Source organism: Falco rusticolus, chromosome 15 (assembly GCF_015220075.1).
Source record: "Falco rusticolus isolate bFalRus1 chromosome 15, bFalRus1.pri, whole genome shotgun sequence".
Taxonomy (NCBI): domain Eukaryota; kingdom Metazoa; phylum Chordata; class Aves; order Falconiformes; family Falconidae; genus Falco; species Falco rusticolus.
Genome location: NC_051201.1, coordinates 9,499,510 through 9,515,858, shown reverse-complemented (window position 1 = coordinate 9,515,858; position 16,349 = coordinate 9,499,510). Strand labels below are relative to the sequence as shown.

The following is a 16,349-nucleotide window of genomic DNA, read 5'->3' as shown; positions in this document are numbered from 1 at the left end:
TAGTGAAGACAGTCTTTGCTACAGTTTTGCTGTAGAGGAAGGATCTGGCCATTTGTGTTTAGTGGAAGAAAAGCTCCAAAGAACAGGAGTATGAAAATGGCAAGGGCAGGAAACAAACAAGAAAAAAAAAATCTGCAGGGAAAATTGGCCATAAAAATATTGCCATGATCCCACTCTAATGAGTAGTCTCTGACATCTGCTGCCAGTGAAAGCTGTGTTCCAGCATGACTTAGAATGCATTAGAGCAATTCTGTATGCCTCTTGCAATAGTAGTAACTGATTTTGTATGCTTTGTACGTGTAATTTTTTTTTTCAAGAGAGAATATATGTGAGCATTTTACTGGTGGTGGTTCAAGAACGTACATTTAAATTAGTCTGTTAGCAAATGTAAATACCAAGCTTTTAGTGGGCAAATAAAGACTTTTTCTGAGTGCAGGGAATTCAAATTATATACAGTGTGGTACACTAAATTATTTGTTTATGCATAAAAAGTTGCAAAAAATAATTTGACTTATTTACTTGCTTATGTGTCTGTATAGGCGTGTATGTATAAAAAGTATGTATCTAGTTGCTGTGGATCCTCTTCTTACAAATTTAGGATTTGGAAGAAACTCACAGAAGTTGGAAGCATTGAAATGGTGGGCTTGATTTATGATATTTAAAATGACAGAACATACCTGCCTTCAGGCCTCCCAACCCACTTGTATTCTTAGTACCTGGATAGGATGGGACTGGAGCAGCATGAAGCTAATTAATACAGACTTTATCCTCAAGGGCCTGTTGTCTACCTTCAGGCACTTGTGACCCAAAAGCAAGGAAAAAACCCTGATAAAGTCATATTCTATTGGGTGAGCACAGGGCCTGGGCACTCATGTGATCTGTAAAGAGCTTTTTTGAGGGTGACCAATTTGTTCCTTGTGAGCCCACATGAACCTTTTCTCTTACTGCTATTTGGTTTGGCCTTGGACAGAAGAGATTTTGGGCTTTAGTCCACAGTTGTTAATATTCTAAAAAGTGTTAAGATATATATTTTTGTCTCTCATGGGAGCATAGGGCTATTCTGCTTTTCAGTTTCTTAATTTCTGACATTATTCGTGGCCTTCACATCTAACAGCTTAGCATTCAGGACAGTTGACTACTTTTCAATGCATGGTAATTGGAAGCAGTCCATCTCACTGGTTCCCTGCTTGTGGTATTGCAACCTGCAGAATATTGGTCAGCACTCAACAGCATGGTGACGGCATGGGAACACCGAGGGACGATATTTTGGTAGACTATAATGTAAAATCAGAATAGTTCATAAGACAGAGAAACAGGCTGTCTGCCTGCTTTGAACAGAATCTTGTTTCTGTGAAACCTCCTCTGCAGCTCCTGGGCTTTGGCCTTTTCTTCCGTGTCCTGCCTTTCACACGTGTCCTGCCTTCCAGAAGGCATCACCCCTGGGTGGCAAGGTCTTTCTTTCCTTCTGGAGGAAGCTACAGGGTGGTACAACTGTTTAGTTCAAAATCTGTTTTCAAGCCTCATTTTATGACAGTCTGCGTATGGAAACCATGGGTTGAAAACCTACCTCCCCCAGGACTGAACTCTGTGCTGTGGAATACAGATATTAACACTTTCCTACCTCAGAACCAGGAGGTAATAAAACAAATCTGAAGTGTTCAAGTATTGTGGTGGTGAAAGACAGAAACAGGAAATGTGTGCTCCTCCATCACTGCTGCTCAGCATGGGGTATACCTGAGGTCTGCTGCGGGCTCTCTGGGTGCTCAGGAGCACACACAGAGCGGTGCAAGCCTCCCCCAGACTCTGAAATGTGGTCAGCCATCAGTTGTTGGCCCTGACCTGCCAATAGACCCTGTAATTGCATATGTATGTATTTATAAGGCAGATTATACAAGATTGCTTTTTTATTCTCTCTGATGCAATTCCTGCCCTTTGTTCTGTTCTATTGGTTTTCACGTGGCTGTCTTTCAGCATAAGATGGTAAGCCCTTAAAGCGTTGGTGTCCACACAGAGACACCTTGGTCATGCTGCTAATTTCAGCTATTAACATTAATGAAGTGACAGCCTTAATAACCTAAAGTTAACTTTGAAATTGGTGTTGCTTTCAGTGGTGGAGCTGGACCAGATGACCTCCAGAGGTCCCTTCCCACCTAAATTATTCGAGGATGCTATATTGCTATCTTGGTTGCTGCCTGTGGGGATTCACATTACTTGACTTATCTGCCTGTAGTAAGTGGAAAAAGATAGATTCTCCTGGAAGGTGATTCCAAGCATAAGCTTATTTAGATCCTAAGATAATAGCTTGCAGGAGCAATTTATATTTAGTCAAGGACACTACCCTCCTAGTCAAGGCACCCAGACATATATTCTCTAGCAGGGTTAAATGCCAGTTTTGCTCCAAGAGACTTAAACTTCAGTGCGGATCCATTTTTTTATACTTAAACAGAGACTGCTGACTATATAAAAATATGGTGTGGTTGTGTGTCATGTAGTAGGGCCTAGAATAAAATTATGAGAGCTGGCAGGAAACAGATTTTGTTGAAGACATATTCCTGAATTGTGAATTGCCTAAATGATCAGAATAAAATTATACAAATTATATTTATACAGATGATCCAGCTTCAAGAGGGAGGGGGCTTTGGGCAATGTGTAGCATAGAATAGCAAACATTAAAATTAGTATACAAGAAGTCAAGTTTAAACTTTATGTGGAATCAGAACTTATACCTATACCTTTAGAACAGTGAATTATTCACTGAGGAAGAGAAGGTGAGAGAAAAAATGGTGAAGCCCTGCACCCAAATGGTAGAGATGCTCAGCTGGCATGTGGGAGGTCTGAATTCAGGCCTTTTCCCTCTGATTTTTATACTGATTAGTACATTTTTCATAGGTGAAACGTTTTACAGTGCCTTTGTTCACTTTTAGAAATGGCTCCAAGGTTAAGTGGTGTGTGGTAGGGTCAGACTGCAAGGTCATGGTAGAAGCATGTAAACCTCATGTGTTGCTAAGTCTTGGGTTCTGCCTGGTGATTGTGAGATTAAACCTCTGTTATTTTTATGTTAAATGTTCTTAAGACTCTTTTGCATCTTAACGGTATTGCTGTTCTAAATACTTCATTTTCCCACTTAAATATCTGTTTAATACGAAGGTTAGAAATATTTATATGTTTAGTAGGCTTGTAATAATTCGACACGGGAAGAGAAAACTATTCAGCCCCTCAGCCAGTTTGCCTGGGTTGTGTAAAAACATTGTGGTATCGGATTTGAATAAGTAGTTTATGATGAATAATTCAGCCAAGAAGTTTCAACTACTTCAGGTTTCCATTCAGAAGTAGAGATTACTCTGCCATTTTGATTGAATGTGGTCATGCTGTTTGCTTGAGCGATACTTTAGATTGGTCGGGTGTTTCCTTAATAATTGTGTATGGGGTAAATTGTCTTTCCATAAGCACTTTTCTAGTAAATTGTTATCAAATAACTGTTTACGTGGAAGCCTGATGCAATGGAATTCTGACTATGTTAGAAATGCTCTTTGAAATTGGAATATTTTAGTCCCTTTCACTCTTTCCTGTGATAGCTGCCTGAATTTTCATTAGGCTTGAAAAAAGTTGCAATAATCTGGCAACCATTTCATTTCAGAAACTGATCCCTAATGCCTTTATATCTCTCAGTAACAAGGACCTAAACATATGTAGTTATAAATCCACAGTTCAAATCCTTTTATGATTATAAGTATTTTGTCTCTATGTCATTAAACTCTCAGATATGTTTTTTATTATTTCTGTAATTGCTCTTCTGGAAATACTTAGATTTAAAAGCATGTTGGATGCAATTTTGCTCCAATCTGAGATCTTTGCAGATTTCTAATATTTTTCATCCCTTCTAGTGAGCGTAACATATCTAGGTCTTTTTTACAGAGACAATTGTGTATTCAGTGTAATTTCCTGCAATCAGGAAAACTGAAAACGAAGAGAGGAAAATAAATAGAAGTTTGGGGTTGGTTTGGACTTCCTTGATTTAAATCTCATATTTTGCATGCTCCTTGATTGTATTAGTTTATTCATTCTGCCAAACAGACCACAAGGCTGTGAATATTTATTTAGTTCTGTTCCTAATAGTTTTTCTAATAGGGAATTATTTTGGTACAATGAAAGACATTTGTAAATGAAGCAGATAAGCCCTTTGGCAGACAAGGACTGTTTTGTTCAACACAAGAATTCTATTGTCCACTGCTTTAGTTGTCAAGTGCCTGGGGAGCCCAGGATTTATGATGATGTTACAATGGCCCTTTCAGAGCAAAGTCTAAGAAGCTGTGAGATTCCGTTCCTCTGCTTTTCAGACTTTCAAATCTTTTTATCATGCAAGGACAATGCAGGATTCAGCTGCTTCTTAGGCCACAGGACTGCCCATTTAACATCAGGCATTGTGAAATAATTACCATAGTGACAATGGGTTTGGGGGTTCCCCCCCTCCCTCTAACCAGCAACATTTCAAAATTGTTCAAGTTGTCACTTTGTATAAACCAGCTCTGAAGCCACAGCTTATTTAAAAAAAGAAAAAAAACAACCTTCTTGGGAGATTTGATTTAAAGTGCCACTGTGTCAAATCTATTTGGAGCATTGGATCTGTTTAATGGATGCTTTTTGGAGTTTTTTTTGTAATTATAATTGGACTTTGAAACAGCCTTCTGTAAATACAGCAGTTGTTTTTCTTTTGGCTTTTCTCCCTTTTGTAAGGGTTATAGAGTTAGTAGAACCTTCCTGTTGAAGCCTTATTTAACTACAGCAGAAAATAAGAAAATAAAAACATAATTTGTAGTAAAAGTAGTATCTGGTATCTATGCATCAATCAGCTAAACGTTTCCTTGTGCTGTAGTGATGATGGAAATCATTCAGCAGTCTTAAACCATGTTTTTCATGAAAATTGATATATGGAAGAGTTTCTTTTTGCTTGATATTAGTATGAAGGTTTATTTGCTTCAAATAATTATTAGTCCTACCAAAAAAAAATAAAAATTGTAACCTCTGATGTCTGCTTAAGTGAGGTGTAACTGGAAAACGGAGCCTTTACTTGGCAGTTAAATTATTATGTACATGGGCACTTCACTGGTGGTCAGGCGTATACACAGGAAAAAGCTTAATAATGTGGCAGGTCAGGCTGAGGACTGGTAGTATCTATTATCAACTATTTGCTACTTTTAAAAGCAAAAGCTGATTTCAATAAAAAATTAGACCATAGGGCTAAAGTAAGACTATAGTTTGAGAAATACTTACCTAAGCAACTTAAATGTCTTGGGCAAAAAGGAGGCTTGAGCTGCCTTTGTAGAGATGTTGTCATGTGCAAAGATGTTGAACAGATTATCAAAATGAGAAAGTTTATTCAGTTTTAGTCTCTTTTCATTCCTTCATATGAATTGTGAATTAGTTGAAAAGATTTCTCTATGAAAAAAAACCCCAAACATTTGCTTGCAAAATGAACATATTTTAAAATACCATATGTACTTCACAGCAAATTGCATAAATATGTTGCATGTGTAGAGTATTTTTATAAACCAAGTTCTTTATATATTAGTGACTTGGTCATCACACCAAAGCATACCTTACTTCAGAGAGCTTACCTTGGCAAAATTCACGGTCTAGGAAGTAAGTGTAACTTACTAATTTAAATTCAAGAAAGACTTACCTCGCCTTATAAGAAATTATTCAGCTGGTTTCTTTTTATCCTAGATGTCTTTTCCCTACTGTAGTGGTAGTTCTACTTACCAAAATAATCTACTTCCTTCTCCATCATGATGGCAAAAATACTAATTTTCTGATATGCCTTTAAAGCACTTAGAAATGTTCACAGCACATCTTGTTGGCTAATGGTATCTGCAGCTGTTACTTTTTTTCCCTACAGTGTGTCTTGTATTGGATAATGTTCCCAGAGCAGATTTTTCCATAGAACTCTGTTTTTTTCAGGAGTTAACAAAAAAGATGTGAAGGAATTTTGATATGGCCTCCAGCATTTTAGTTATGGGAATATTCTTGCAATAGTAAGTCTGTTAAGGTAAAAGCTATTTATTCATTTTCTCCTTGGAATTATAAGTATTATTTAATTGCTAGTTTTTAAACTCTCTTTAGGCTACTGTGATAGTTTATAGGGTAGACCTATGTTTTCTTTTATTATGGTGCCAACATTTCATTGGATTTTAAATGAACTTTTTCATTCTTTGCAGCCAGAGCTGAAGGTCTGGATAAGTGACAGCAGAAAACCTACATCTCCGTTGTCATCATAGTCTCATTAAGTGGCATTTCAAATGTGTGGAATATGCTACATAAATTGGCAACAAGTTTCCAGTGGGTGAAGGTAAGTAGCACATCCAAATGTGTGATCCTCTTCGTGATGTCAGATATGCATAGCTCGTCTCTTGTTTCTGTAGTGTCTACAGTATCTGTGCAATATAGGGAACACATCTTCAGTGAGTAATCCCTCGCTTGATGTGTGCTGGCAACCAGTTTTTCTCATGCATCATAGAGTTTATTCACTGGTCTTGACTGTCATTCAGGGAAGCTGATGCTGTAGGACTCTGACCATCCTTCTATGTCTGAAAAACATGGTTTGATAAGGTGTAATTTTTGGATCACATTTGTTTAGTTTCTTGTATAAAACATCAGAAAACCTCTTAAAAATTCAACAATGCAGCACTGAAGAGCAGAAACGTAAGGCATTTTTAACTATTTAGCTTTCCAGCTTGATTTTATCACTCAAAAAGATTCACGCTTTTCTTATTCTAGGCCTACTGAGTGATTAATTCCATATTCGGTGTATTTCTCTGGTATTTTGGGCCATACCACTGAGCTTAATGTAACTGCTCAGACCTGGGTTAGAAAAAGAATTTGGTGGTGACCCTTAAGCTTCAGAGAAGGTGGCTGTGGAAACAGAGCAGTATGGGAAACCCTAGACCTAAAAATAGTTATATCCACTACTCTGATGCCTTTAATTTTTCATATCCTCTGTGACTTTCGGTTGTGTTATTACTTAAACCAGTTGTTTCCAAAGAGGTAGGAACTGTCTGCTTGCAGGAGTATCCATGCTTTTTTAAAATTAACACAGAAGCAGATTAAATGTAATAGATAATAAATATGTAAAACCTATCATTTTTACACAGTCAAAGGTATGAACCCATCTGATTTGTCTAGGACAAAGAGTACAAAGCCAGGATATTAAAGCTCTTTGTCTACCTGACTTATTCACAGTTTTTACATTCAATGCACTCAAGTCCTGCTTGACAGACGCTTCGTTTCTGTGGAAATGTCCTTGAATAGCGATAATCTTATTTCTGGCAGCCAAATGGGCCATTTACTTCCTTGTGAGCAGCTATATCGGATATGTGTTCATGCTATCCACCGACTTGTTAAGGTAGACTGCAGCAATTAATATCAGGCTGAAACAGAGCACATTTGACAGTGATACCAACAGTATTCAATTTAATTTAGGTGGGAGATGTGTAAGCTCCTTTGCTTCTCAGGAAGGCCTGTACCTCAGCACATCAGATTCTTGTGTTGTCATTCCATAAACACAAGGGCCAAATGTTGCAACCAATGCTTGGTTCTTGTTCAGATACAGCTTTTCAATAGAATGCAGTTAAAAACAGTTTGGTTTGGCTGAAGGCTTCCTGTCTAGGTTCCAAATTCATATGTGGGTATCAAGAAGGCATAGCAAAAATATCTTAAATGAGTTACGTGTTCAGTTTCTCTGAGTCTCCCCTCCATGCACAGTTATGTGCATTTTCTCACCACTGTTTCAGTTCGCCTTTTCTGGCATTTTCTTATATCTCAGTTCAAGGTTTAGTTCAGGCATCTTTCTAGTCTCCTTGTTCTTGACTTTAGAATTTGACTTCCAAATAGATTTAATTTTTATAAATTAAAGGACTGTGAGGAATAACTGGAAGGGAAAACTGGAAGGCCCATCACTCTCACTAGTGTATGAGATAAGTTAATTTAACAAGTGGGGTCCCTACTCAAGTTTTTTTCATGTCTTACCTGAGAAACCGTGTCTGTTTTCATAGACTTTTAAACATTTCAGAGTTCAAGCAAATAACTTGTGAAGGAAAGCTTCCTGCAGAGTGACTGTGGGATGTTCCCTCTGGCTAGAGTGTGAAGTGCCTCCCTGCAAAAGAGGAGGAAAAGGAATGGCTTTTGTTGATTATCATGTAAACCTGGACATCCATATTCTTCTTAAATTCACTTCTCTTCTGTTAAAGGACCTTTTGTAAATGGTCTCCAGATGTTCCTGTTCAGGAATGCAAATTTCCTTTTATAGTATCTAGATAATCAAACAGTTAAGAAGGTAAAATATTCATGTTTACCTATTGTTAGTGGAACAAAGGACAAGAAGGCGGACGGAAAGGCTCATCTGGAGCTAAAACACAGACTTGGCTACACAGTCATACAAGAAGATGGCCAGTGGCTTCCTTACTTGGGCCTATCCTGACTAGAGATACCCTTCCTATACTGCTTGGATTCTCTATACTGAAGTTTTAGAGGGAGTGAGAGTAGGCACAACAGATAAATTTCTTCTCAGTTATATTATTCTACAAAGCATTTTATATGAATAAAAAGTCCACAGGACACCCAAAAAAGAATACTGCCATATCTAAAATTCCTTCTTATATAGGGTGAGAAACTTAGGTTCATATGCTAAATATATGAATCAGTCTTTTGTAATGTATACTTTGCCTCTTTCATATCTAACATTTTTACTATTTGTTTTTAATTCTCACATAGTAAGCCTAGACTACGATGGGGAAAACATTCCTGACATACAAAGTAGATCTTGGAAGGAAATTGCTGTACAGTTTTGTTTCTGCACAAATAGCATGTAGGAAGAAAATTAATTTTTAGTTAGTTACAGTCACCCTGTCTTATTACAGTGCTAACACATGTAACGAGGCCCACATATCTAAACAGAAAAGGTGATGTCTCCAGTCACCTGCATTATTCTGTATTACGGTCTCACTTGGCTTCTATGCAAGTAGCCATTTATATAGGTTTTAAGACCTGAATTTTTGAATTCTCAACTTCAACCCACAGGACTACAACACAGAACAAACACCTAATGTATGTGCAGGATTAGTTTATTACATATATTTTTGGACGGATATTAGTAGTCCAAATGAAATAGGCTCATATATGTGAGGGCAAAAGCTTTGATTTTAGTAGGACAACTCTCCAAAATACATTGAATCCTTAGGTTCTTTTTAAAGTAAGGCCTGAGTATGAAATGTTAAGAGTAATCTGCTTGTGTCAGTCTCATCTCACATAGTCTGTGTAATGAGATGAACAAATCTGAATTTGTTACATCTGCTTTGTTAGAGCTCTTCAAGACTTGCTTGAGCTAAAACACTTTTGGAGATATTGTTGGAATTATTGTAATTATGTATATTATAATTATGAGACATATCCTGGTCAAACAGATACCAAAGAGGAATTATTATTTTCTTAGAAATTACAAAGACTTCTAAAAGTTATCCAGCGGGGAAATATATTTCCTGTCCTTTTATAATCTCAATACCTTGTAATATGAACATTTTAGATTTTCCTATCTGCTTTTTAATAGAAAATTATTTCTATGAAGTGCTGTTGCCTTGAAAGAATCTTGAGTGTTCTGAAATGTGTCTTTTGTTGTTGGAAATAACTAAGTGGTACCTGAACTGAAATTCAGCTCTCAGTGACAAAAAGTTTGTTTTTCAGCTCAAATGCTGAGAAAACTGAGTCACCTCTTATCTCTGGGTCATTCCAGCCTTCTGGGGAATCCCAGCCCTGTAGTGTTCTCTGCACTGGGGCTGGAGCAGCCTGGCTGGGCTGAGTCATGGGAAACTCCTGAGGTTCTTCCAAGGGGTGAGATTTACCTAAGCAAAGGAGAGACTGCACTGCACAAACTGCAGAGATGGGTCCTAAGAGGAGAAAAAGGCATTAAAAGATTGATACGTTGTCTAAAAAACTCACCAAAAATCCAGTTGTTTGCAAGTCAAACCAACTTCAAATAGTTGTGAAATATGTGTTCTGATAAAATTTCTGACAAAATTTCCAGTTAATCTAAAAGTGAGACCTATAAGCCAAAAGCTAAATCAAAGTCTTTCAGAAACAATTTTGATGGGAATTTATTGAGAAAAACGTGTTCAGCTATAACTATAAATGCTCTCTATAGTTGCTGTCTTTGAGCTTTAATAATAATCATGGTGATGATGGTAATAGCATATATTAAAACATACACCATCATGCCTCCAAGAACACACACACACATTCAGGGCTAGAAAAATAAACATCACAGAAAAATAAACTGTGTGTCTTGCACATCTATATTATATATAAAAAGATAACTGCACTCAGCCATTCAAGGTTTCATATGCAAGAAAAACTGTCTTGAATTCTACTCAGAAGCTAGTTTGCCATCTCAAATGTGGACATATTTGTACCCTATAAAATAAAAAAAATAATTAGTGTATTTAATTTTTTAAGGTATTTAATCAATCCAATTACTGCATTGTTAGTCACGGTTGAAGAAAAACTTCTCAAAAATGGCTTCAGTGTCTTTCAGGAATACTTGCTAATATAACCATGCAAACATATGCAGTTTATGTGGCTTTACTAATCTATATAAACACTAATAAAGTTACACAAGTTGTGATTGGTAAAATCTCATGTAATGCAAAGGATTTTCCCACTTTATTCCTGACAACCTGCATTTGCAACCATTCAGTTACTTTATTTTAAAATGGCTTTTCAATTACATTCTAGTGCTGAAGGGGAAAGCCTTTTGACAAAGGCATGACATAAACCATTTATATTGCAGCTCCATCATAGTTCCCATAGCTAAACTAGACTGGACAGTTCATTAAAAAGAAAAATTAATAGTACAAGGTTGCAGGGAAACAATAACAGATTATGACTGGCCTGTGGCAGCCCACTGAATTCATGTAGTGGAATAAAAATGATTCCCTTGTCTCATAAATGAAGGTTTGTTCCAAGGTTTTAGGCAGTCTATACTTCTATTCCTGTACAGGAAAAAGCTGTACAGTTTCTTGTCTATAAAAGCAATACTTTTTAATGCCTGGAGAAGATTGATATGTACTTTTTTGGGATGGAAAGCACATATTTAATACTCTTTCAATGCATAATAACAGACATAATATAAAAGAGAATAGACTACAACATACTGAACAGCCACATCAAAGCAAAAAACCAAACTTCTCAGAGCTGGACAGAGGCATGGAGGGGCAAAGCGAGTGCAGGGTCAGGACTCAGTCCAGTCTTTTCTTACCAAAGGTAGTAACTGCTCTAGACCAGTGTAAAATTGCTATGCTTAGGTGTGCAAAAAGTGGAGTATTTGTGATTCAGAGGCATTTCTTTTAGGTCTATTGCCACTACCTGTGTAACATCATGTGTGATTTATCTCTTGCTTAAGGTTGTTCCTAAAGGTGTAACCAAGTCCTAATGGCCTCTTTCTAGATGTTGCTGCATATTTTCCTAATTTCCTCAGGGTTTCATGGTTCAAATTTTCTGTACAATTCTGGTATGTGTGGCAAGTACACAGACTTATACTTTAATGTTGAAATCTGAGTTTTATTATAGCAATGCTATAAATTCCTGTCTCAGAAGATATTTCAAAGAATATGGGCTCTGGGATGCATTAACCATTTTTTTTGGCCGGTAGCCACAAACTAATGAATTCAATGGCATAACAGGAGAGGCCAGAAAAAGGGTAGTCTGAGCCAATATAATGTTTGGAATCAAATACAGGACTGACCCTCTAGGGTATTCTCTGGTTTTGTTTATGAACATGATCTTCTTTTAGAAAGAACAGCCTAAAATACTGAAAAGTCATGGTTCTGGGATCTGATCCCCTTGTACTTTTAAAATTTTATACCTGCATTTGCAACTGAACTTGGGTACTTGGCCTTCCATTCTCCCTTCTGTCCCCCGAAAACAGAAAAACAGATAACGTAAGCTCAAATGTCTAGTCACTCAGAGGCCTCCCAGCTATCTTGGCTGAATTTCATGCTATAAGCTATTCTGTGAACCAAGGCTGCACTGAAGCAAAAGTAACCAACCAACCAAAAGGCTCTTCCTTGACCTCTTGAGCTGTTTTCGTACTTTCACTGTGGGCAACATCTATGAGTTGCAGCATGTTTGAGAGAAGAATATTTCTCTTAGTTTTTAAAGGGAATGTGCTTGCATGAACATTTAGCACTCACTAATGAGCTGTTTATTTCAAGACTAGGTACTAACTGCAGACTTCACTGCCATGTTCTTCTGGTTACATGTCCAAAGGTACCGCTTCCATCTTCTCTCCCTCTGTGCCCTGCGTAAGACACAGGGGAGAACAGCCCCATCCCAGGGAATACGCTTTCAGTGAGTCACAATGACTCACCCCAAGGAAAGCTCAACAAAGGCTGTGTTGTGCTGTTTCACAGTAAAGCTAGTGACCCAGTGGTTACTGCTACTTTGCTGCTTGCAGGATAAACAGAATAATATGATAGTTGTGTATTCAAGAAATCTTGCATCAAATGGAATGACCTTTTTTTCCCTGTAGATCTGTAATTATTTGATTTGCTTAAAGAGTGTTTTCATTTAACAAATGCAAAGACCAATTAAATGTTTAAGTGGGAAAACTTCCCAGCAAAGGCTAGAATGATAATGGCTTTTTTTAATGACTGTCAAAACCAGCTTTCCTAAGCAGAGTTTGATGTTCCGTTGGCCCAGTTATTTATCCAGGTTACTTCTGCTCCCCACATGTTGTTACCTCCTTTCAGCAGAAACTCCATTTTCTCTAATGTGAGCTTGCTCACACGTTTGACAACATTGTCTTTTGTTAGACTGAAATACTTTGCCTGTGAGCAGTTACTGGTGTGCTGCATCCAGGTTTCAGACTACATTGCTTGAAGTCTCCATCAGTTTATTACGCTACAGCTTGTGGAGCTTGTTTAGGCCAAAGGAATGAAATGTATATGTAAAGCCAAGAATGCACTGTAAAGTCTTAACAGTCTAACCAAAGAATTATTAGTTCATCCATGTTGAGCTCTTATACAAGTTACATACAGTGAAAAGTGATATACAGAAACTTTCTAGTATCTACCCTTTCACAGGTGTCACATGTCACTGCCTCTCAGGCAGACATCTTCAGGCAGGGATGGGGATGCAGGACCTTTGCATCCCAGAGCAATACAATGGTGGTGCTTTCTTCCTCCTCGCTCTGATACCCACCTGGAGTAATTTTTGTTACATTATACTGCACATCTCCACACCGTGCATGTTCTTCCTTGGTCTGTAGTTCCGCTTACATCCAGTTTTACTGTCAATGGTGTGTTTTTATGTATATTGAATATTGTCCTTTGTTCTCTGCGTTATCTCTAAACCTGGTTTTGTGCAGCTTCCAAGGCTGCTTTCTTTAATAGCCAGTAGCTGACCCCTGGTGAACAGTTTACAGCCCTAGGGCCTCCACTATCCTCTTGTACCTGGGCTTTCAAATCTCCTTATATCATCCCATGTCTGTATCTATGCTGCATTTTATTCAGGGGTCATAGGTACTGTGTTCTATATGGAATAGTGAATTGTTATCTGTTCATTACAATACATATCATAGAATCACAGAACAGTTTGGGTTGGAAGGGATAAAGATCATCCAGTTCCAACGTCCCTGCCAAGGGCAGGGACAGCTGCCACTAGTACAGGGTGCTTGAAGCTCCATATACATTAACCAACTGCATTACAACACACAGCCACCTAAAGCTAAGCAAAAAGTTAAAACAAATCAGGCAGTAGTCACCTAGTCCCTAGATAACCTGTTACAGCCACGTAAGTTAACTAAACCCAAGCCCCAGGCAGGCTGGAACAAGTCCCCATGAAGCCTAACGAATGAGTCCTAACGCCTGTGCTGTCAGCTTCACAAGCAGCCCTTGCCATGTTGCAAACAATGGCAACACTTTTACTGGCTGGCAAATCTCTGAAATTTTATCGATTTCATCTTGCGTATGGAAAATTACTTTTATGCTGTTTAATTAAATTCTATTATTAAATATGCATTTACTAAACATTCATATTGGCAGTCTTATTCTTACATAATCACTCGTGTTACATATTATAGTTGGGTTTAGTTATAGCTGTGTTTACAAATAGCATAGCATAAGTGCCTGCCTATGACCTTCATGATGAGTTCTCCCTGCTTTATAATATGCATTTATCATCCTTCCGGTTAGGCTCACTCACTGAAGCTTAAGCCAGAAGGTGTCCACAAAATTGGCACAAAAAGTTTTAGAAAAAACAACAAAACATGTTAAGGCAGTGTTTACCCTGACAGCCATTACATTTGAACAAGAAACATGCCTGTCTGTTCAGAAAGATGTGTTCCCAGTTCTTGGATGAATCCCCAGATCCAGTTTCTCCAGCTGGTGCCTGTCTGGTGCTTTATTCTCTCTGACCACTGCATTTCCAGGAAGCTATTTTTGATTGTAGGTGAAGTACAAGTAGTACCAAATCATTCCTTTTCCTTTTGCTCACTCTTGTGAGTTTTTAAGTTGAAAACACTGTCTTTTGGCCTTTGGAGTGGCAAGAAAATATAGGGTTAGCATTGTAGAAGAGCACTGTATCACTATCCTTGGATGTGATACTGTAAAGATTCCATAAAGAAATTCAAATACTAATCTGTATGGGTTAGTCTTATGTAACCTTATGTTATTTACCAAAGTGATTTGAAGGAAAAAGGAAGATGGAAGTGTTCAGCATTATATGCAAAGAAATAAGCAAAGTATTCTATTATTATACACAAAGAAATGAAGTTTTGCATAGGTTTTTAAATGAAAAACTCCAGATTCTTTGTAATGTGAACAAAATCAGCGAGCATCAGTATTATATAATACTGTATATAAAGTACGATATAAATTCTGTGAAGTCTGAGATATCAGGCTAGACTGGAGAACAAGGTAGAGGGTTATGGCACCTGTTCTGATGGTTAAATCAGTGGATGCTACAGGTTGCTTGGCAAGTATATGGCAATTTTCAACAAATGACAGGGAGAGCAAAGTGAGGAAAAAACATAAACAAACCTCCTGGTACACTCAACACGCTGCAACTAATGATTTTAGCCTGATTTGTAAACAAGAGGAAAAGTACAGATGAAACATAAAGTTATGTAATTTGAAACTACTTGGAACTGTGAAAGCCTCATTTCTCTCTATCAAAGATGATAAAATTCACAGAGATGAGAGGTATTTGATCTGACGAATTGCCATACACAGAATGTTCTTAACAGAACTATAGTAACCTGGTTTCCAAAGCCTCGTGCTCTTGCAAGCATGATGTATTTGTGCTCGCGTGGAGAGTGCCATTTTATACAATACACTCGCTCATTAGTCTTGGGCTTTCAGTCACCTTCAACTTGTCCACCAGCTACTTGCTTCAACATATAATTTGGGCTCCTAGCTCATGCTAGCTCTCTTGGGCTTAACACATATGGTCTTTAAAAGCTTTCTATTGACACAACTTCCATTTTCTTTCTCTATGCACTCCCAGGACTGTCAGCAGTGATTTTAGTTTGTTTCTTACTTCAACTGTGAAGTTGACATTTCCTTTACAAAAACTGGGAAGGTCCAAAGTTTCTAAGTATTCCATTCTTATTCCAGTAAGTGTAACAAGTACCAATGTATTTAGAAAGATTATGTTTGGTGACAGACTCTCATCTCTCTCTTCACCCTAATAGTTCCCTTTCCAGAAAAAACGTAATTACTGCAAGAGCAATTTATTTCATTACCATTATGGGAGACTTCAAAGGAAATTGGTTGGATTGAAATAGTGATATCACCCTGGCAACTTTTTGAAAAGAGCATTTTGGTAGGAAATATTGCTGAATGTAAGGGTATATTTAATGGGAAAAAATGCCTTATCCTATTCTTTTGACCAAAGATTTCAGTCTTTTTATATATATATGTGTGTGTGAATATATATATATTCATGTGTGTTAATTGTTTTTGTTATTGTTACTGGACTCTGTTTTTCTCCTATGAATATAAATCCCTTCCCCTGTATTTGTCTCATATTAAGGTCATTCCATCCAAGAAATAGACTGTTTTTAATCCAGCAGTTCTACCAAGCGTCAGGTGGTTTTCCTCTTTCACAAGCTCATTTTTAAGTAACATTTAATTGGTCTTAATTAGGGAGAAAACTATCCGTTATTGATTTGGAAGTTAAAGCTTTACCTGACTGCACACACATGTTCATTCACGCTCAAGTGCTTTTATACTGTCCTGTTAAAAAAGGTGTTGGTGATCTAAGGTGCAGATATATGCTACAAGTCCTGATTATTGCACTCTTAA

The 16,349-nt window shown here is 37.5% G+C and overlaps 1 protein-coding gene across 2 annotated transcripts in view; it reads left to right on the top strand.

The window, feature by feature from the left end:
- CDH11 (cadherin 11) overlaps positions 1-16,349 on the top strand; it is an 81,793-nt gene that overhangs the window by 34,585 nt on the left and 30,859 nt on the right. For both annotated transcript variants that reach the window (XM_037409374.1, XM_037409375.1), the window contains one exon: positions 6,216-6,346. The gene's annotated coding sequence lies outside the window, so the exon portion shown is untranslated. The remainder of the gene's footprint in view (positions 1-6,215; positions 6,347-16,349) is intronic.